Source organism: Aptenodytes patagonicus, chromosome 2, assembly GCF_965638725.1.
Source record: "Aptenodytes patagonicus chromosome 2, bAptPat1.pri.cur, whole genome shotgun sequence".
Taxonomy (NCBI): domain Eukaryota; kingdom Metazoa; phylum Chordata; class Aves; order Sphenisciformes; family Spheniscidae; genus Aptenodytes; species Aptenodytes patagonicus.
The window spans coordinates 150,293,152-150,314,866 of NC_134950.1; the positions used below are offsets into that span (position 1 = coordinate 150,293,152).

Here is a 21,715-nt window from a genome sequence, read left to right on the forward strand (position 1 = left end):
TATCTCAGATGAGGTTTACAGCAGGCCATGTTCTCATCTTTACCTGAACTTGTGATGTATTTCTGTTATAATGTTATTTTTTGCATATATTTGGAGAAAGAGGGTAATGTTTTTCCACTTATGCCAAACAAAGAGTTAAACATATGCTTTCATTTTTCTGGAAATACTCTATGTTGAAAAACAAATAATGAATACAATTCTGATGTGGAATGTATGAGTATTAGAAAGTGTCTCGGGCTGTCTGACGGGATTCCTTTATGCAAGATATCACTGTTTCCCACTGGGAAATTACAGGACACTTTTTAAAGTGCAAAGAAAGCAATGTTATAAATTATCATACTTTTGTCCTTCATGTGCTTCAGTGGATTTTGCCAAAGAGTTTGCCAAATTACTAAAGAAGTGACTGTTTTATCACTTTTTTATCTTAGTCAAGACCAGACATTAAGGTTTGTCTCCTAGTCTCTAGGAAACTCACTTTAATAAGACTTCTGACAAAATTTCAGTTATTGCAGAATTTGTATCTTTCAATACAAGTTTATCCTTTACTGGTTGAAGAAATGTGATAAATAACATACTCAGGAAATACAGGCACTTTCACATAGAGTACTTTGATTTACCTCTCAGAAAACACTGTTAATTACCTGAAGATCTCCCAAAGAATCTCCTCTATTGTAGAATAGAGAATGGTCTCTGCAAGAAACTTGGAATTTCATTAAACTGGCTGTTTCAAAACTTCTTGGGACACAGAAGGAGAGAAAGGGGATTAAAAACACAGTGGAAGGTTGCAGATGAAATGGAATGGATAACAAGCAAAAAATAAAGGGATTGGGAATAGCCAGGAAGTTTACAATTGGTAGTTTAAACCATTAAACAACAAGAAAATTGCTTGTAGGGACAAGGCACTGGGGGAGTAATTGAGATTTTAGGGATACAAGAGAATTATAAAAATTGAGTTTATGTTAGGACTTGCAAATGAAAGGAAACCAAATTAGCAAGTGTTCTTCATCCACAGAAATAAAAGGTAGTTGGAATAGTAAAATAGTAAATAGGATACTTTCCCTCAGCATGCAGTAGGAAACATGATCTTGAATTCTGATGCAGTGCATAGGTAATTGGAGCAAAGGCACAGAAATGGAAATGACCTAACTGAGGGGCTAACAAAACTCCAAGAGCTGTATGTGCTTGTGTTGGGGAAATGGGTCATCTCTATTCAAGAACACTAGAGAAGTAGTGCATGTTGCAATAGTGGAAGGCTTTCGGAAAACCCTGGTGTTAAGGGGTGTGACTGGAGAATAGCAAATGGAGAAGAAAAGGGATAGCCAGATCAACAGTCCAATATCAGCACCATCCAAGGCTTTATAATATTTTGAAGGAATTACTCATACATATAATAACAGGGGAGTTAGCCTTTTCTAAGATAAGCTTCTGCATGACATTTGAAAATCCTATGTGTCAACATCATGAAAAGAAAGAAAAGAATAAAAATATACCTTAAATGATAAAAAATGTAGAAGTATCTCAGTTTTCATTTCCTAGGGAAAAAAAAAAAAAAACCTAGAAATTAATGTGGAAAAGACACTATGTTTTTACCTGTTTGTTCTCAGTTCTTACCTTAAATTTCCTGAAAAAGGGATGATAGATTTAGGTGGAGATATCTTCTTCTCTTGAGAGCAATTTGTCTTCTAGACTGCAGAGTAGGTCAGGAGAAAAATCAGAGTAAGAAGAGGAAGCTTCCTCCCGCAGAGGAAGCCTGTGGGACAGCAAGGAGACCCCTGAAAAGGGCAGAGTACAGATACTGCCCTGTCACAGAAGTGGCAGAGAAGGAAAGTCTTCCTCGATACCCAGAGGTAATTGTGTGGAGATTACAGTGATCCTAAAAGTCACTGAGTTTGGCTAATACTCTTCAGTGACACAGTGGACAAGGGGGAAATTTGTTAACATATCCTTTTATTGCTATTTTTTCTTATTCAATGGATTCTGATCTTCCTCTGCTTGAGATGCTTGTGTTCTAGTTTCTATAAAACAAAACCTGAGCCTGGAGTTTAAAAGTCTCTTTGGCCTCTCTGAGAACATTGGTTTAACAAAAAAATTCTGGGCAGGTCTCAAAGCTTCATTTGGTTCAAGGTTCCATCACATTCCTATAAAAAACAAAATTGCTGCTCATCTTACCTTAGTTTGAGGTATATTGATAGAAAAGAATCCAGCCTCTGGAAAACATTTTTGTTGGTGATAAGGGGTGAGTTTTTCTGTGTTCTTAATGTAATGTGGTTGAAGTAGTTAACTGTATAGACTCCTCCAAGTAGTTTAATATGTCGGCATGGGAACAGATTGAATTTGCAGTAGCTGCTTAGGCAAAAGAAATCAACTATTTGGAGATTGAAAGCTGATAGTAGATTTTATACATTTAGAACTTCTCAAGTTTCTTTGACGCTCTATGTTTTTATATGTGTGCACTATTGCTGCTTAGATATCTAAAGTGAATACTTAGGACGTCAGCCTGACTTTCTTTCAGCTGTATGTAACTACGAGGGATCAGTAGAAGGTGGAAGGTGAGCTCTGACATCCCTCTATGAAGAGATATCTGTAGGCCAGGTGGAAAAGATAACAGTGATACAAGTCTAGATAAAGTTTCAGTATATATTGGAGTGGGTAACAGGGCTGGTATATCAGGTTGCTGTCATTTCTGTTCACGCTACTGAAAACAGCTTTTCTTAGCTGGTGCATAATGATTGTAGTAACATTAGTGAGAGTCCACAGTATTTGAGAATGTGACTATTGATATGGTGGTGGATGTTCTCAGCGAGAGTTTATGAGTAAATGCAGAGCAGTAGTACTTTGCAGGTGATGGTTAGCTTCCTACTTGAATGAAACACAGCTTGATGGATGTCCTGATCCTCTCTGGTATTTGACTTCTGAGTTAGGTTTGAAAGCCATTTGCATTTGCTTCTCCTATTTGGTCAGGAGAGTATTTGGGGCATATATCATATATGTTTATCTTGTTCTTACTATTTCTTGGGCATTCTCTTTGGCTGCCAGACTAGATGGAGCTTTAGTCTGAAATGCTACGGCCACTCTCATTTCACAAAAAGTTACTCCTATTTGTCCTGACTGAGTTCCCTTCTGTAGTGGATGTGCAGCCAAGTGGCTAGTGCTGGCAATCAGCTACTGCGGCTGCACATGCAAATCATGATAATTTGAGCAATAATGGCTAGAATTTTTGCAATTTCAATAGTCTGATTTCAAAATTATTCCTTTCATTATATGTGTACTTTCCACAATTGTTTGTCCAGTGTTTTTTTGTGGGGTTTTTTTGGTTTTTGTTTTTTGGGTTTTTTTTAAGTGAGACCACAGACCTCTGGAAACATAGGAAAGGAATATTGATGAGAACAAGCAAGCTGGTAAAAGTGTGTTCATAACACACTGAAGTGGAAGAGTGAGGCTTCAAAGATTGTACTAGTACTGAAAAAAACCCCTGAGGACAGAAAAATGATATTTTACCAGATAGATAATAAATAATTTTAACTCTCATACCAGCTAGACAAGATTAATACAATAAATTCACATTTAAAATACACTAAAACTCACATATAATAAACATAACACAGTGCTTGTCTTTCCTTTTATTTTATACAAAAACTTCCTATGTAATATACCAGATTTCAGACCAGTTACACTGATTAATACTGGGGAGTATAATGAGAGTGCTTTTCTAATGTCTGAGCTGTAAGAAGGCTCTATCCTTAAGCAGAAAATGTAATTACATTCACTGGCCTGTAATTAAACAATCATGTTATAAATTAGAAATACATCTTCATGAAACAGTTTTTTAATTACATTTAATATGTACCATCTAGCTAACTGAGCTGTGGAGATTAGAATTTCAAGGAGTCATTATACATACATAATTAATTGTTATCTTTGTAGTTGTGTATCTAAATGCTGATTTGGCCCAAAGAAACTGCAGTATTTTGTTTGTTTGCTTTATGTGATAAAAGTGAAAAAGATTACTTTCCCTTTTATGTTTTAGAAAGGAATTGTTTTTACAGGGTAATAATTCATTCAGAGGAGGGGATTTTTGCTTATTCTACTTAGAGAAGCTACAGGCTACTTGTTCCTCCAGTTTTTACTTCTCTCTTCATTTTTAAAATGAGCTCATTATTATAACCACAAATGGTTTGTTTTAATGTGCAAATAAAGTATTTTATCCCCAGTGGTACAATAACAAATAGTATTCCATAAAAATAAAAATTTTAAAAAATTACTTTTTTGGTAGTTGAGACATTTTCTCACAATCTGATTTTGTCTTCAAAATACCAACTTCTGGTAAGCACAATACATTTGTGAGGAGAAGCCCTACAAGGTGGCATGCAGCTTTAAATAATGCCACAGTAGACTCATCCAATACCTTTTCCAGTCAAGTATCATATGTGCTAAAGGACGGATATTCCACATCCTCTCTGGGCAATGTCTTCCAGTGAGGAATGTAGGGGATTTTTTCTAAACATGTTTACCTTTGATGTACTCTTACATGTACTGTTTTACTGGATTTTTGAGGAATGATGGTGGTAGTTATCTTTAAAAACTAAAAGTGGAGAGATTGTTTTAATATCACACAGTATGTCCTGCAAATGGAGTGATAATAGTATTCCCACCTAAGAAAATAAAATGCTTGGAAGCATCTAGCCTATGATTTGATGGAAATACAAAGCCTAGAGACTGACAAGATAGACACAACCAATTCATGAGTAAAGAGAGTTTACAGTGGGAAAAGATGGCAGATTCCATTTCAGCTGTTTGTCCTGCTGCTCTCAGAGATTCCCACCTCAGTTACAGGGAGGATTGCTGATGTAGCAGCTACTGAATCACTGCAGATTATTAACTGTTGAAGCAAAGCAAATTGGTACTGATTTCACTTTCTTCCTAAGAATTTTCTTTTAGATTTACTGAACAAGTGTGACATAGTGTTGTGGTTTAACCTCAGCTGGCAACTAAGCACCACACAGCTGCTCGCTCACTCCCCACCAGTGGGGTGGGGGAGAGAATCAGAGAGTAAAAGTGAGAAAACTCGTGGGTTGAGATAAAAGACAGTTTAATAGGTAAAGCAGAAGCTGTGCACGCAAGCACAGCAAAACAAGGAATTCATTCACTCCTTCCCATCAGCAGGCAGGTGTTCAGCCATCTCCAGGAAAGCAGGGCTCCATCACGCTTAACAGTTACTTGGGAAGACAAACGCCATCACTCCAAACGTCCCCCCCTTCCTTCTTCTTCCCCCAGCTTTATATGCTGAGCATGACGTCACATGGTATGGAATGTCCCTTTGGCCAGTTGGGGTCAGCTGTCCCAGCTGTGCCCCCTCCCAGCCCCCCGTGCACCTGCAGCCCTCCCAGTCGGTAGAGCATGGAAAGCTGAAAAGTCCTTGACTAGTGTAAGCACTACCTAGCAACAACTAAAACATCGGTGTGTTATCAACTTTGTTCTTGTCCTAAATCCAAAGCACAGCACTGTACCAGCTACTAGGAAGGAAATTAACTCTATCCCTGCCGAAACCAGGACACATAGGTAAATTGATAAAGCTATATAGAGCCTATATATCTACCCAAGAAAGTGGTAGTCATGCAAAAGCAATTGTAGATAGAGGAGGAATGGAACAAAGATGTAACCATGAATAAAAACAAAGCCATGATTAGTAGTCAAAAAGATAAGACATTGAAAAGGAATGTTATGCTAAGATTTGGCTTCTGGGAAATGAAGACAAAGGCATATTCTTACATGGAGACCTATATACAAACATACATAGCTAGCATAGAGAAGTTTTTTTCATATCTTTCCATTACCCAAGTGCCATCTGAAAAGTGATGCTGAGGCAAATAAAATAACAAATTCAGGTTGCCTGAGTTGCATAAAATTGAGAATGGGAAGACAAGTTAATATCTCTGTTCTCCAGAATAAATGAGACACAGCTTGTTGTGAAAGAAAATATACAGTATATTGATGAAAAAGCACCTTTAAAGTTTTGCTAACAGAAAACTTTTTCCTAAAGTTTCTATTTCATATATTATTTTGTTTACTCTTTATCCTTTCTTATTCAGAAAAAAATCATGAAATCAAGGTGCCTGTTCCTGATACAATAACACTGTTGCTTTTTGGCTTTTCATGTTTCTAACATCATAGCCTTTTCCAAAAAAGGCAAACATGATGCCATTAGGAATATGTATAAGAGAACACTAAGCGTCAGAGGAAATTGAACCCTTCAGTAGCATTCTGATTCAATTTCATAAAAAAACAGTAATCAGAGCTACATAAACACAAATACACACAACCCAGACAGAACTGGCTCCCAATAAAATTTCATGCACGCTTGCTGATGCTAGAGTCTTTTTCTGTAAAACAATTGAATAGTGATTTTTTTTCCAAGGGTTTTAATTTTAAAATAAATTTGTCATGTTTGCACCTTCTGTGTTTGCTTTTGGCAGTCATATGAAATGGTCAATTGAGCTCACCTGGAGGTTTGTGGCATTTTATATATTCAAGTATTACTAATTCACGTTTTTCATTCTTTTTCCCTGCATTAGGAAGGCAACTAGCATACAAAAATCATCATATACTTAACCTAGGTATACTGGCCTTCCTTTAGAGCCTAAAGTATTTCTGAAATTTGTATATTGTCTTTAGTGTTTCCTGCACCAGCCCTGGACCTATGTTATTACTTCTCTGTCCAAACTGCATATTTCATTCAACAGTCTAGATCTCTATACTGAGGTATTTTGTTTTCCACTGAATCTGGCTGTGGCATTTAGTCCACTCAGATGGTGACTCCTTGTCTATCTTCAGGATATCCAAATGATAATGCTAGAAGATTGTTGTTGTAGAGAACCAGAGTACTGATTTCTCTTCAGGTTATGGAATATTTCGTATGACCTGCATGCATTTTTGTTTGTTTCTCTCCCCACCCCCAAACACTAGGGATTATGGTGCAATGTGACAGAAACATAGATTGAAAAATCTCACGCATTTGGTCTATTTTGTCATAGTTGGAATGAAACAGCTTTTGATTTTGATGCTGATCACCTATTCACAGGGCTTCCAGCAATCATTTCACAACATAAATAAACTGAAAAAAAATTGTAAAAACCATTGAATTCTTCATATATTAGAATTCAGGAAACACTGATCCTCCATAAGGAAAGAAATATGCCAAATTTGTCTAACAACTTTTTTAATGTTTTCCCCACCTGTACCAAGTGACTTCAAAGTCAATACATTTGGCCAAATCAGTTTTACCTAGTGAGAACCTTTCCACTGAGCAAATTGTCAATTATTTCTTTACAAATGTATACACTGGCTATCTTTTTCTATTTAGAAGTAGTTACTTTGACCTTTGCTCTTTTTCCTCCTCTTTGCAGATAAGGGTATAATCCTGAGGTCAGCTCCTTATCACACTGGAGCCAGCAGCTTCATGCAGTCTGCAACTCCTAGAGATGATGGGAAAAAACCCAAACAACATTTATCTCAGTCAAACCCAATCAAATATATAGGGCAGTTTGCCACCATCTCCAGTGAGGCAGCAACATCCTGTGAAGTTCACTTGTGAGTGGTCTGAATCAGTTGATTGTTGAATCCAATGAGTTCAGAAAGAATCTGTCTTTTTCAGTTTCTTTATTCTAAAACTAAACCAAGGTTGTCTCTATGTAACAAAGTTTGACTGCACGTAATCGAAAGCCAGATGTTTTACTCAATTAAACAAATACGACTGAACAGACCCAAAGCTTGGTTTCACAACAAATGTTTCTGATCATGTTTTTGAGAAATCTCTAGCACCAGATTCAAATGTAAATCAGACACTCTCACTTAACTCTTGGGTTTTTGTCTTTTTTTGTATGGAAAACTAAAGCTCAAGATATCCGTAAAACTGGAAACAAGCAAAGTAGCTTATAGTCTTTCTCTGTCTTCCTGAGGTGAAATATTACTCTGACAAATGGAAAAAGTCTCTCTTGAATGACCCATTGCTAGAATCTGAATAGCACTCATAATGGAAGTATGTAGTTTAGATATAGGCCATTGGTCGTGCTGGAAAGCAAACTGTGACCTAGATATTTTCAAATTGTCTATGATATGTTTGCTGAGTGGGGAGGTTTTTACGTGTATAGAAAATCAGCAAGGAATTTCTGGGACAATTTCTAAATCAAAGAGCCTGATGAACATTATGTACAACCTTTTCTTGCAAGATTTTGGAGTTGAGAGGAGCTAACACTTAGCTTTGGGAATAAAAGTAACTGCATGTTTCCTTTTAAAAGGTGAATTTAGTACATTATCAACCTCACTGCAACTCTCAAGATCAGAGTGAGAATTATATTTAGAGTCTGATCAAAATAACTGATGTTTTAATATGAAGAAACTATAATCTTATTGAGAAGGGTATAAGCAAATAAGTAAAATTTAGCAGATACAGTGAAAATGACTTGGGTATATAAGAAAGTTTATGGGAAAAATTTTCTCCTGATGGATTTCCTCTCCCTACAAAATTTAGTATCAGTAATGCTTAAGATGCTAAAAGCATTCAACCTCTCTATTGGTTGAGGTTATATTTCTATTTTGATTTTCAATTCACTCTTTTTAAAGAGTCAAAGTGAAATGAGGTAACTACAAGATGTAGGAAACCACAGTGAGATCTTTATTATTACTAAGTGAAGTGCACCTTTACCTCAGCCTGACTTATACCCCAGAACTATAAGCATTATTACATTCAAAATTCAGGAGATAGATTGGTCTACAATAGGGACAAGCTTAGGGCGTGGGAAGTGTATCTGTAGGAGAGGATGTTTGTTGAGTGATAATATGGGAGATTTTTATATGGCAGAATGTTAATTAATGTTGGGTATCGGATGTTTGCTAAAATAGGGAGGGTTCCCTGGAGGGTTACTCCTACGAACTCCAGATGCTGAAGAGTAGGAAACATAGATGAAAAGCTTTAAATCACAACACTTTTTGTTCTGTTTTGTTCAAAACAGGAAAGAATAGCTGTAAAATAATAAATACTTTTCAAAAGAGAGAAAAATAGGGAACAATTGAAGAATTGCATACCAATGAAGGAAGTATAAACACAAGGGTTGAAAAGATTCTTGTGCTACAGCCCCCTCTCCTTCACATTCATGTAGCTGTCTTTTGTCCACAGAAATTTAAAAACATCTTTGGGTATATCTATTTATAGGCACATAAATTACTCTACATCTTTTGGATTATATGAAATCAAACAATAATTAACAGAGTCTGGGTTCAGATTGCCCTACTTAGCTTGAGTAACAATCTTCTTTCAGACTCAGTCTTCCTGGATTTAAATGAAAGTAAGAGACAGTACTTGGTGTGAAAACCAGTATTCTCATACCCTAAGATTACATCTGCATGTCTGCAAGTCAAAACTTCATTGCCTAGAATCAGCTCACCACTAAAGACCTCTCTGTAGGAGGTACCTGGAGCTACTGTTAGGCATATCTAATACAATACAAAATGTATCGTAAAAGTTGTAAAGGAGACTTTTGGAAAACATATATAACATCAAGCATGTTGATACAAGTTTTGAACTTTCACTACAGTGAGGAAGATTGTGATGCAGATAGGCCTGTACTGGGGATAGCAGGAAAGATGGGAATAGTGGAGATCTGTATTTGAGAATCTGTGTTATTGCGTAAGTTGTGTAGGAAAGACATACATCTTCTATTCTCTGCTAACTACATCCTGATATGTGGCCTACTCAGTCTGACCCACTAGACACCCTGGTGTCACAATGTCTTCAAGCTATCTTGCACATTTGCAATTTTCCCTCTTGTTCAGCCAGTATGAATTTAAGTCTCCAAGAATTATACCCTTTGTGCTGTTGCTAGGTGGCTAAGGAGTTGCCTAAAAGCAGCAAATTCTACTAAATTAAGAACTTTTGAACTTTTCTTGCCAGCTTTTTCAGTGTTGACTGATCTGGAAAGCTCCATGCATTTTAATTTTAAACACACGTACAAATATAGAGGATTTTTCTCAACGCTTGGAAGGATCTTTTCATGTTTGCTATTGCTTTAATCAGCTACTAGGCTACATCTCTAAGCAGGAAGCAGTAATTATGTGCTATTCCAACACAGACTTTTGTATGTCCTTTTGGGAAAAAGTGCCTATATATTTAAGCTAAAATAATTTTGTCTGCATCTGGTCTGCAAGTCATATTTTCAATGTACAGAAATATTTTTCTTTTAAAAACATATATTGGATTTTAAGATACATGTGAACTTTGAAATATCCTTTAAAGTCTGTCAAGTTAATGTGGTTCATGCAAGAGTTGCAGTAGAATCTCAACACCAGTGTTACTGCAGGAATGAACATCAGTCATCAAGCTAGGCTTCAGAATTCAGTAGACTAGACTGCAGGAGGTTGAGATTTTGCTTGTTTGTTCTAAAGTAGTGGAGGTGAGAAAGGTTTGGATTTAAGTGAATTATTTCCCTGTGGATGAGAAAACTAATTGGCCAGGATGTATGATATTTTATCGTAGTCTTTGTTTATTTGCTTCTGTATCAGCAGACTAGATAACAAATTATCATATGGCTTCCTAGCTATGCTGAACTAAATTGTGCCTTAACTCACCCTCTGTGCAGCCACACGGAAGCCAAAACTGTGGTGATTCTCTCTGTGGTCGGTGAGGAAGGATTGTCAACGAGCCCAAACTGGCTTATCCATTTTTATCTCTAGTTCTGTACGTACTTAGAGCACCTTGGAAGCTGTATAAACTCCTTGGATGAATTTTGGGTATCAACTGTGTATAAACACATTCATTGCACCTAGGCTAATCCTTGACAAGTGCCTTTGTTGGAAAAGAAAAGAAAACAGTATTGGAGCCAACGATATGTGACGATGGCTTCTTTAATGTAAGTGCTAGGTGAGATTATACAGTAAGGATTGTCTAAATTCTAACATTAAATATGTTTAAGCTCTGGGTCATTAACTTAGTATATTAGAAAATTATTTTTATTGCTTCATGAGTTTCCTTGTTTCCACTTAGAACTTTTCAATTTTGTACTTTAATCCTTTTGCCATTCGTACTTATTAACTACTGTATTTTCTACTGACGGAATGCCTGACCAGCTGAGTTTGGTGGCAAAAGTTGTGCAAATAAAAAAAATTCGCTTAGGTTTGTAAAAAGAAGCTAACAACAAGATGACTACCTACAGTTAAATGGAGCCTGTATTACGCAGTCCTTGCATGCTTGAATTTCGTACACAAGCTACTGATAGTGCAGCTTTGCATGACTAGGAACTGAACAAAACATGTTTTAAACAGTGCTACATACAGCTGAATATCCTAATGCTTGTTTTTCACAGAGCAGAATTCTAGTTTATAAATAGTTATTTCTCCTCTGGTAACTTTATTTTCAGATTTTAGGTACTCTTTTGCAAACCACTGATTTTTATCAGGTGAATTGAAGTGCATGGTTTGATTTGTATTGCAGTCTATTAAAAAAAAAATTAAAAATAGGCCAGCAGGAGTTTTTTAACCATCCATTATTAACAGCCTTCAATAGGTGGAAAAAGGCTTTTATTTGCTTTTCTTTTCTTTATCCCTTCTGTAAATTAATGCTTTATTAATGTGAAATTTGTTTGGGAATTAGGAAAATGGAAGAAAGATCTCCTAAAACTTGTTTAATATTTTAGTGTGTGGAAAATATTGTGTTTACATAGTCATAGAAATCCACAGAGATTATCTTCCCGTCACTTTTGCTTCTAGAGGATAAGGTGAGGTGATTTGGCAGAATATGCTTTGAGGCTACACAGCTGCTATTTACGATTATAGTTCTAGTGTTTTAATAGGTATCTTATCAAATTTTTCTCTATTTGTCAGGGCTTCCCTTATGCTATCAGTAAAGTCTATCAGTATGTTTTTTGTAATAAGATCAGCAAAAAGCCACAGACTGAGAATGTTTTACGTAATATAAGTAGCTGACAATTTTTTTCTGATGGATCATAAGATAGCAGAGGAAAGCTAAAAATGTGCATACAGCTGTGTAACCAATAACATAAACTAGATTATACCAGTATAGTAAGTATACTTCATTTAGCTTTTATATCTATATATAGATATAGAATCATAGAATCATAGAATCATTAAGGTTGGAAAAGACCTCTAAGGTCATCGAGTCCAACCATCGACCCAACACCACCATGCCCACTAAACCATGTCCCTAAGCGCCTCATCTACTCGTCTTTTAAATACCTCCAGGGATGGGGACTCAACCACTTCTCTGGGCAGCCTGGTCCAATGTTTAACCACTCTTTCAGTAAAGACATTTTTCCTAATATCCAATCTAAACCTCCCCTGGCGCAACTTGAGGCCATTTCCTCTCGTCCTATCGCTTGTTACTTGGGAGAAGAGACTGACACCCACCTCGCTACAACCTCCTTTCAGGGAGTTGTAGAGAGCGATGAGGTCTCCCCTCAGCCTCCTTTTCTCCAGGCTAAACAGTCCCAGTTCCCTCAGCCGCTCCTCATCAGACTTCTTCTCCAGACCCCTCACCAGCCTCGTTGCACTTCTCTGGACACGCTCCAGCACCTCAATGTCTTTCTTGTAGTGAGGGGACCAAAACTGAACACAGTATTCAAGGTGCAGCCTCACCAGTGCCGAGTACAGGGGCACGATCACTTCCCTACTCCTGCTGGCCACACTATTTCTGATACAGGCCAGGATGCCATTGGCCTTCTTGGCCACCTGGGCACACTGCCGGCTCACGTTCAGCTGGCTGTCGACCAGCACCCCCAGGTCCTTTTCTGCCGAGTAGCTTTCCAGCCACTCTTCCCCAAGCCTGTAGCGCTGCATGGGGTTGTTGTGGCCGAAGTGCAGGACCCAGCACTTGGCCTTGTTGAACCTCATACAACTGGCCTGGGCCCATCGATCCAGCCTGTCCAGGTCCCTCTGCAGAGCCTTCCTACCCTCGAGCAGATCAACACTCCCGCCCAACTTGGTGTCGTCTGCAAACTTACTGAGGGTGCACTCAATCCCCTCATCCACATCATTGATAAAGATATTGAACAAGACCGGCCCCAAAACTGAGCCCTGGGGAGCACCGCTCCTGACCGGCCGCCAACTGGATGTAACTCCATTCACCACAACTCTCTGGGCCCAGCCGTCCAGCCAGTTTTTGACCCAGCGAAGAGTACACCTGTCTAAGCCGTGAGCCACCAGCTTCTCTAGGAGAATGCTGTGGGAGACGGTGTCAAAGGGCTTACTGAAGTCCAGGTAGACCACATCCACAGCCTTTCCCTCATCCACTAGGTGGGTCACCTGGTCATAGAAGGAGATCAGGTTGGTCAAGCAGGACCTGCCTTTCATGAACCCGTGCTGGCTAGGCCTGATCCCCTGGTTGTCCCGCTCATGCCTCGTGAGCGCCCTCAAGATGAACCGCTCCATAATCTTCCCTGGCACCGAGGTCAGGCTGACAGGCCTGTAGTTCCCCACATCCTCCTTCCGGCCCTTCTTGTAGATGGGTGTCACATTGGCAAGCCTCCAGTCGTCCGGGACCTCCCCCGTTAACCAGGATAGATATTTATATAGACACATATAATTCTTCTACAGCTATCTTTCTAATACTTTGTGCCTTTAGAATACTTTTCAGCATGCTGTTACTACAGACAGCAAGATACTAGTCACTGTATACACAAAAGTTGTTGATACACCTGATGCTTTATTCTGACCTACAAAAATAATTAAATATAATATAGAAGTTGATAAACTATCAAATTACTGTTTCTTAGCCTTCTAAAATGATATATTTATTTATATTGTCATTAAAATATATCATACAGTAAGGCCAAAGTAAGACTTTAATAGGTGTCATAATGTGACCCCAACAATGGACCTTATGGTATTTTATTTCTCTCTACACATATGTTTTATATGGCAGAACCATTGTATATATGAAAAAGATGGTGAAGATCTAATCAGCTTTCTTTATGCAGTCTATACCCACTCTAAGGTCAACGTTACTGGAGTTTCAGTCTTGTGAAAAATTCCTCCAGAAAACCTTTTCCTTAATCGTCCTGAGCTACTCTACAGTTCTACACTCTGAACTTCCCCTAAGACCTACAGGCAGGTTGCGTCTGTACCTTGCACATTCTTTCTCAATTTTTCATTTTAAGATGCGTTCTTACCTGCCACATCTAACAAAAGTTCTTGCCCAAGCTGTCATCATCATGCATCTCAGTTACTGCAGCATTGTCCCTCCTTGCTTGGATGACTGCAAGGTTTTTAGGCTGATGTTGCTCAGAAAGCAGCTGCAGAGAGGATTCTTCTGACCATTGCTTTGACCATATTGTTCTTCTTTTTGCATCTCTGCTCCCTCTTTCTTATTGCATCAAATGTTAATTATTGACCCTACTTTCAAAGCCTTCATAATTTATTCCCACTCCATCTATCATTCCTTATTTAGCAAGTATAATTTGAATACATTTCAAATGCTGGATGGTAATCCGGGGTGTAATATGGACAGCATGACCTGTCCCCTACCCAGCGCACAACAATAGCAATGGATTTTCTATATTTTAACAGGTTTCTGCACCCTTGACAAAGCTTAGAGCACAATTTGACAAAACCCTTTATACTTACTGAACAGAAAGCAGGTATCTCTTTCAAAATAACTTCATTTTAAATGTGCATGAAACAAGGACTGAGCACAGGAAGGAAATAGGCATATGCTTTCCCTATAAATCCGGAGAATCAAAGCATAGTACAATAATCTTGCCTTTGACATTTGACCTTCTTTTACAACTTTTTGATCTTCAGTCTCTAGCCTTCTTTTTTAATAACCTATTTTGTTCCAGTAGTATGAAGTCCTCACAGCTGGTATTGGCATGCAAAAGCTGGAGCAAATACTTCAGTAAATTTTCAAGGCCATCTTTATTTGAATATTTTTTCTTATAACAGTGAAGAATGTACAAGTATTCCCAAAAAATGCACAGCAGTGAACTGTAAAATTCTTTTGTAAAGGCAGGCTAGACTGCAACTTTCAAAGGTCTGCTGATGACATTTCAGAAGCACACATGTGCTGCAATAGTAATCAAAATGAAGACTTTCCCCTTTTTCAGGCTGGCTCAAGAAAGTAATTTATAGTTCATAAGGTCTTTGGAAAAATAAAAGAAAAAAACCCAAACAAACAAACAAAACCCCCAACCAAAACCTTTGTTAATGCCATGGGCTAAACACATTAATTTCTCTTTTTCTTTTTACTTGGAACTGGGAGAAGAACAATTTGTATGCAATTTATAGGATATGAGGGATATAATATTATTTCTTTAACAGACAGGCAGATTTTACCCTAATTCTGTAAATTCTGATTTGCTTAGACTTTGCTAAATGTTACAAAATGGAATTAAAAATTAGTTAGAAGATTGATGCCTTTTTTTCCTTCCCCACCCCCCCCAAGGACATGCTACTGAAAATGAGAATAGTGTTATTCTTGCTCAAATTCTCAAGACAAGGAGTCATTTTTTCACTAGAATAGCAAACATTTTAAAGTTTTCTGGTGAAAAGCAGAATTTTCAACAAAATATTCTGCAAAAAGCTGTCTAGTCAGAAAAGTGTCTCCCAAGTTATTTTTCAGGGAAAATATCCCATCTGACCTAGCCAAAATCTCTGGAATATTTAGAAAGGAAAAGTACTTGTCTTCATTCTTAGATTGTACCTTTCTGGGTTTTTTTGGGAAGTATCCAGTCAAGATTCACTGTTCTCAGTGCAAGCCTGGGTTATCACTGTACAAACACATCAGGGACATGTATATGTTACATGATTAAGGGAAGAGGTTCTCAGGAGATGGAGTACTTTTTCAACATCTGAAAAATAATTTTCCTTCTTGTGAATGAAGTGTGTCCTTATTACAAAGTATTTCCACCCAGTATTCCAAAACAGTCTCCCTTCTAATGTTACCAAAATACAGAGGTTGTCAGAAGACTCTTTTATCTGTGGCTCATATTCTGGTGTATCATCAGTGAAACAGGAAGCACAGAAAAATTGTAAAACACAATTTTTTTAGTGGTTTAAAAAATTATTGAAGCTAAGTATTCAGAGCAGTGCCAGTGCGTGCATTCCTCATGACTAATTTCACTCTTCTGCAACAGAGAACCCACATGGAAATTTTTTTTGCTGTTGTTATTTTTAGGGCAGTTCAAGCAGTAGTTGCAGGCAGATTTATCAAGCCTGTCAGGAAAGATGGCTGGACCTCTAAAAATATTTTTGAAGTAAAAATTCTAAGGCCACAGACAAAAGTGTTTGAGCAACTGAACACTTACTGTGCACATCCATTCATTCTGCTTCTATGAGGGTATAAAACTAGTCCTGAGAATAAAGTACAAGTCTGGAATTGAGTATTTCTGAACTCGGCATGTGCAGCTCCCCTAATATAAAGTCTTCCAAAGCACACAAGCAATTTAAAAGCCCATATCCTACTTACTTACAAGAGGCTTTTTGATGTAATATCGCTTAAATATTAATAAAGTTCACCCTTTTCCTCTCTGTGACTTACTTCTTCATCAGTAATGAGCTTATAACAGTGCTTACTCTCCTCCAGCCCTTTTGGTGTGTTTGTTTCAAGCTCTTCATGAGAGGGGCTCTTTGGAGTTTTGTTTGCCTTGATGAAATGGGATCCAGATATAATAACAAACACAGGAACTGCAATAGTAAATTTTAAGTACATAAACAAATGTTAAGGTTCTACATGCTCTTTGAGACTTCCGAGTACCCTGAGAAACCAGTAAAACAGTTCCTGAAAAAAATCCTGTTGTAAAAATGTGGAAGCATAATATGAGTTCTTGCAGAACACTTGGATTTTCTTATGTGCTTATTTCAAAAAGTTGAAAACATAATTAATAAACAGCACACTTTTGCTGTTTATTTTTTAATGTTACTGAGGCTTCTGGAAGACTAGTGTCAGAGTAAGGCAATGATAGATGTACATAACAGTTTGATGAATAAACTGCTGGACTTTAGTAAAGAAGTGCCAGACTCTAGTTAAGAATATTCAGTAAAGATTATTTTCAGTAAAGTACTAAAGCAAAACTGGTATATATGCAGGAGTAAATGAGATATCCTTGGGCTAAACAACAATCAATATCTCGACATCTTTAATTTCTACTCACTTCTATGTAAATGTTGGTTTATGTGTCTGTTTCTGCTTCCTTAGGGCTGACTGTGAGCTAAATTCCTTGTAGGGAAATATCAATCATATTAATAGAAATTCCACATCTGGATCTAGGGTAGACTTTACATATCTGCTAGCAATGAGTGTATCAAGATTCATCTGTATTTTCCAAAGAATTCAAGGGTAAGATAGGAATTGATACAGATATGTTAGCTCTCTAAACAGTGCCGATCTTTCCAAATAATTACCCTGAGCTTTCAGCCAGCTCAGGCAAACCACAATTCTATGCAGATCACAAGGGATGGAAGGATTATTGGCCTTTCCATCCACATTCATCTTGAAACCCTGTGTTTATGAAATGTCATGAGAAAAATACTGCATTTGCTAACCTTCCTTATGATTAGCTAAGCTGGGGTTTAGGGGCCAGAGAACAGCTTTCTTCCACTGCATGGTTACCACAAAATAAGCACATCTGCTGTAACTTTAAAAGTGTGGATCCAGTAATGCTTTCCTAATCACCACTGATATGGCACACAGGACATTTCTCCAATTCTTGGCTCTTGATTCCCGGTGAAGTCACCACCCACAAAGTATTGTCTGTGCAAGTCAAACTTCTGGCAGCAGGCTCAAGAGCAAAGGCTCAGACCCAAACCATAAGAGATATGTCAGCAGACAGTTTAACTTCCTTTTTGCTGTGTGGGTGACCAGAGCAACAGGAAGGCTGTTTTTTATTGAATCCTCATGGAAAGTAAGTTCCTAAAGTTTCTTTCTTGAGGAAGAAATAAAAGAAGAGCTGGAACTGAACTGCTTAGGGACAAGCACCAAAGCAGCATTACACGCTCAGGAAAAAATAATTAACCTCAAAGGTAAATAAATTCATATAAAGGGTTATTCACAAGAACACCAAGTGCATGAACACCAAGTGTTGATCTCATGTTAATCCTTAACTCTTCAAGAAAAGACTGAGATACTACTAACATTTCACTGGCAAAATAAAGAACAAAATTCAGTACTCAGTTTACAAAACTGAGTAGATCCTTCAGTTTACACTGGTGTTCATACAAGTTCTACAGTTTGTACATGCCTGCAACAAATCCTGTTTCACTCTTGTCAGTACTTTGGCCCCATAGGTTTTTTATTTCTAGCTTCATTCCTGAGCACTAAAAGAAGTTCATAGTAGTAAATAACACCACAGTAATAACTGAACCAATTCTTCAGCTGATGTAAATGTTCTTATCTCCATCTGGAAGTGTAAAGTGAAAAAGCCAGCCAACCTTACACCAGCGTTCATTCCATAAATTGGGCAGGATTTTGCTCATGTCTTACCAAAAGGAATTACTTTGAAATAGAACTTTGTTTTAACTGGTTTTGTGTTACACTTGAAGATACCATTTTGAATGAAACCCTGGACTTAATTTTTCTTTTTAATTTTGAATTTGTTGTTCAACAGTCCTTCACAGAGTTAAACTTTCAAGTGACCAAAAATAAGGTGCTGGTCTGCTGAACAATGGAACAATTTCATCATGGTATTGAACTGTATAAACTACTTAAAGACAGGACTTGACCTTGATTTTTTTTATCCTCTGATTTGAAGTTTGTGACAAAGACCAGTCCTTCAAGTATACATTCTGTGTTTGATTGGTAGTTGTCATTTTTGAATAGTCAAAGAATAATTTTTATAATCCTTATGAAAGGATTTCCCAAATTTAAAATTCCAGGGTTTTTCTCATGACTCTTAACATAGCTGATTTGGTTTTATTCTTTGTTATAGTCTTATTTTGTGGTAGTCTTAATTTCTTGATATTGAGGTTTCTTCAGATCCAGCATGAAATGTCTTTTTTCTAAAGTAATACCAACCAAGTCTCTATTATGTGAAACCAGTGACATAGGTATTATTTTTCATTTGTATTTAGAACTTTTTTTTTTTTTGTCAGTAAGTTTGCTTTGCTTCCTCACTTCTTTTTCTTAGTAAGATCCTCTGCAGAAATATACTACAAACTAGTCTTGTGGTATTTACCATCTGTCCAAAATATAAAATATCAGGAAAGATAATTTTTCACTGGAATTCCAAACCAAATCAAGCAAAGAGGCTCAGAAAAGATTATAATCTGCAGCCTGTCATGGGTGGACAGCACTATTACTCTTCCATCTTCAGAAATCCTAACTGCTCCAATGTTTATGATTATATCCCCATGTAACTGCTGACCTTCAAAGTAAGTCTTTGAACATAAAAGAGGATTATAAACATTCCTTTCTCTCCTGGATATTTGAGCAAAAGATCCTGAATTTAATTCCTTGTAATAGAAGTCTGACATAACTTTAACTGCTTAAAGGAGAAAATCCATATGTCCATAAAGTATTAGAAATATATTTATAAATCAAACTTTGAGAATTGCTGTACAGCTTCCCAAAATATGGTTCTTTAAGTACTGCCACTTAAAATTCTTACTTATTATAAACAGGTGAGAAACAAATAATTAGACATTTTTTATTTTAATGTGTTTAAGATTAGAGTTCAGTTTTTGGCTTTCTATTCTGTCAAGTCATTTTAGAGTTCATTAAAAAGCTGGGGGGGATGGCGCCAGGGGCCTCGGTCATGTGTATGCTTGAGGCCTGAGCCAAAATTTGTTCTCTGATCCATTCCAAATAACTTCTACTCTCAAATGGAAGTTATGCACTGTCCTACAAGTCAGTTAATTTAACCTTTCATCAGGTCAGCCTGAGCAGAGAGCAGAGTCCTCTGTACTCATCTTGCTCAGTTAAGCTCAGGTAGGATGAGGAATCTGGAAGGAGATGCAAGGATCAAGCAGTGTAGGAGTGAAATCTCTCTTGTGGGGATATGTAGATGTGTTTGTAAACTGGTGGAGCTCTGAGTGCTCTGAAAACATTTGTATGACCTTTAAGTAAGAGAGGGATGTGTTTGGTTAATAACTGAAATAGGGCAATGTCAATGATAGAGGTAGAGGTAGATTGCCTGAAGAGCTAAAAATTAAGTTTAAGGTAGCACATTAAAGACACAACTAATTTGCAGGGAAGGGAGGGAGGGAGGGAGGGAGGAAGGAAAGAAGGAAGGAAAGAAGGAAGGAAAGAAGGAAGGAAATCACCAAAAATTCTGGGCACTGGTTGTCCATGCCACAGTGTATGCTGGCAGCTGCCTACACTAGAAGCATGTCCATTCATCAAGGTTTCCTCTTGTGCTGTTCATCAAGATACAGCTCTGGCACAGGGCTGCTCTCTGGAATTTTTAGTAAATAACTGGTGAGCCTTCCCTTAGTCTACTCAGACACAATGGCTTACGAGAAAAGGTATGTCTGAGATAGTCATTGGGACATGCAAATCCTAATTTGTAGTCCTCTGCTCTCTCCAAAATAAGGCAAAATGGCAGTATGAGCTCAATAGTTATCTATCCTCTTTGCCCTGCACGTATTAACCAACAAATCAGCACACACTGGTCTCGTGGCACCATGCTAACTCTTGCCCAGCAGTATGTGCTCATGTGAGAGAGTTGAGAGTACTGTAGAGAAGATCTGAATGAAATAGGCTGAAGATGGAAGAAATCATGAGGACATGAGAAAAGTGATGTTATTGAAAGCATGAATGGACACGAGCACATAGGAAACTAGGCATTATTAAATCCACTGTTAGCAAAACATCTTTTTATTAAAATTGCTAATAATCAGCACTATATAGAATCTAATATTTCAAGATATTAAAATCTTCAGCAAAGAGATAATTGAGAGAATAAAGAAAATGCAAATTTTTATCACTTGTACTATAATTTGTAGCTGAAGAGTGTCTATATATTTTAAAAAAATATTTACAAAAGTAAGTCCCAACCATTGGCTTGCAGACAAAGCCCATCATGCAGGATGTTTTCCTCTGGCCTGCCCCCTTTTCAGCCGAGCAGAGGCAGGCTCAGGCTCCTGCCACTTCCCAGCAGCTGAACATCTCCTCTTGTGCTCCTCTTGACCCCAAAGGGAGGCTCTAGTTCTGTGGCTGCCAAGGTTGCAATATTTTATGACCTACCCTAAGGTCAAACCAAGGCCACGAAAAAAACATTTGGCTTTTTTTTCCTAATAATATTATTGTGTTATTTTTTGATCCCTTAAGATGTACTTGCAACATGCTCTATCTTAAAAGTGGATGTGCCCAGACTGAACACAAAAAGGCTTTTAAACTAAAAGCCAGCTTTTACTGGATTCTGAATTAGAATACTATATAAATTGAGAAAAATCAGTGTGACTAGGGACAATAGAATAGCAATAAAAAGATTTACTCACAGCTCTCCCCTTGCCTACTTGTCCTCACAGATGTGTCCTCACTTCCCAGCTTGTTGCAGTTAACTTGGACACTTTCTGAGTGGCTGCAAGCTCTGCTCTTTCTCCTCTGACCCTAAGGAAGCATCCCCTTGGCTCTGAGGGCCTGTCTCTCTCTCTCCTTTCTGTTGTTTCTCAGTCTTTTTTATGTGAGCCACAGGTTGGCAGCTCTGTGCTGTTTCTCCCTGTCCTGCTGAGCCTGATTTGCTCTGCGGTCTCTTCTCTCCTCCCCACCTCTTCTTTG

The 21,715-nt window shown here is 37.7% G+C and overlaps 1 protein-coding gene across 1 annotated transcript in view; it reads left to right on the top strand.

The window, feature by feature from the left end:
• The window catches only part of MALRD1 (MAM and LDL receptor class A domain containing 1), a 295,081-nt gene that overhangs the window by 240,728 nt on the left and 32,638 nt on the right, over positions 1-21,715 (top strand). The window lies entirely within an intron of this gene.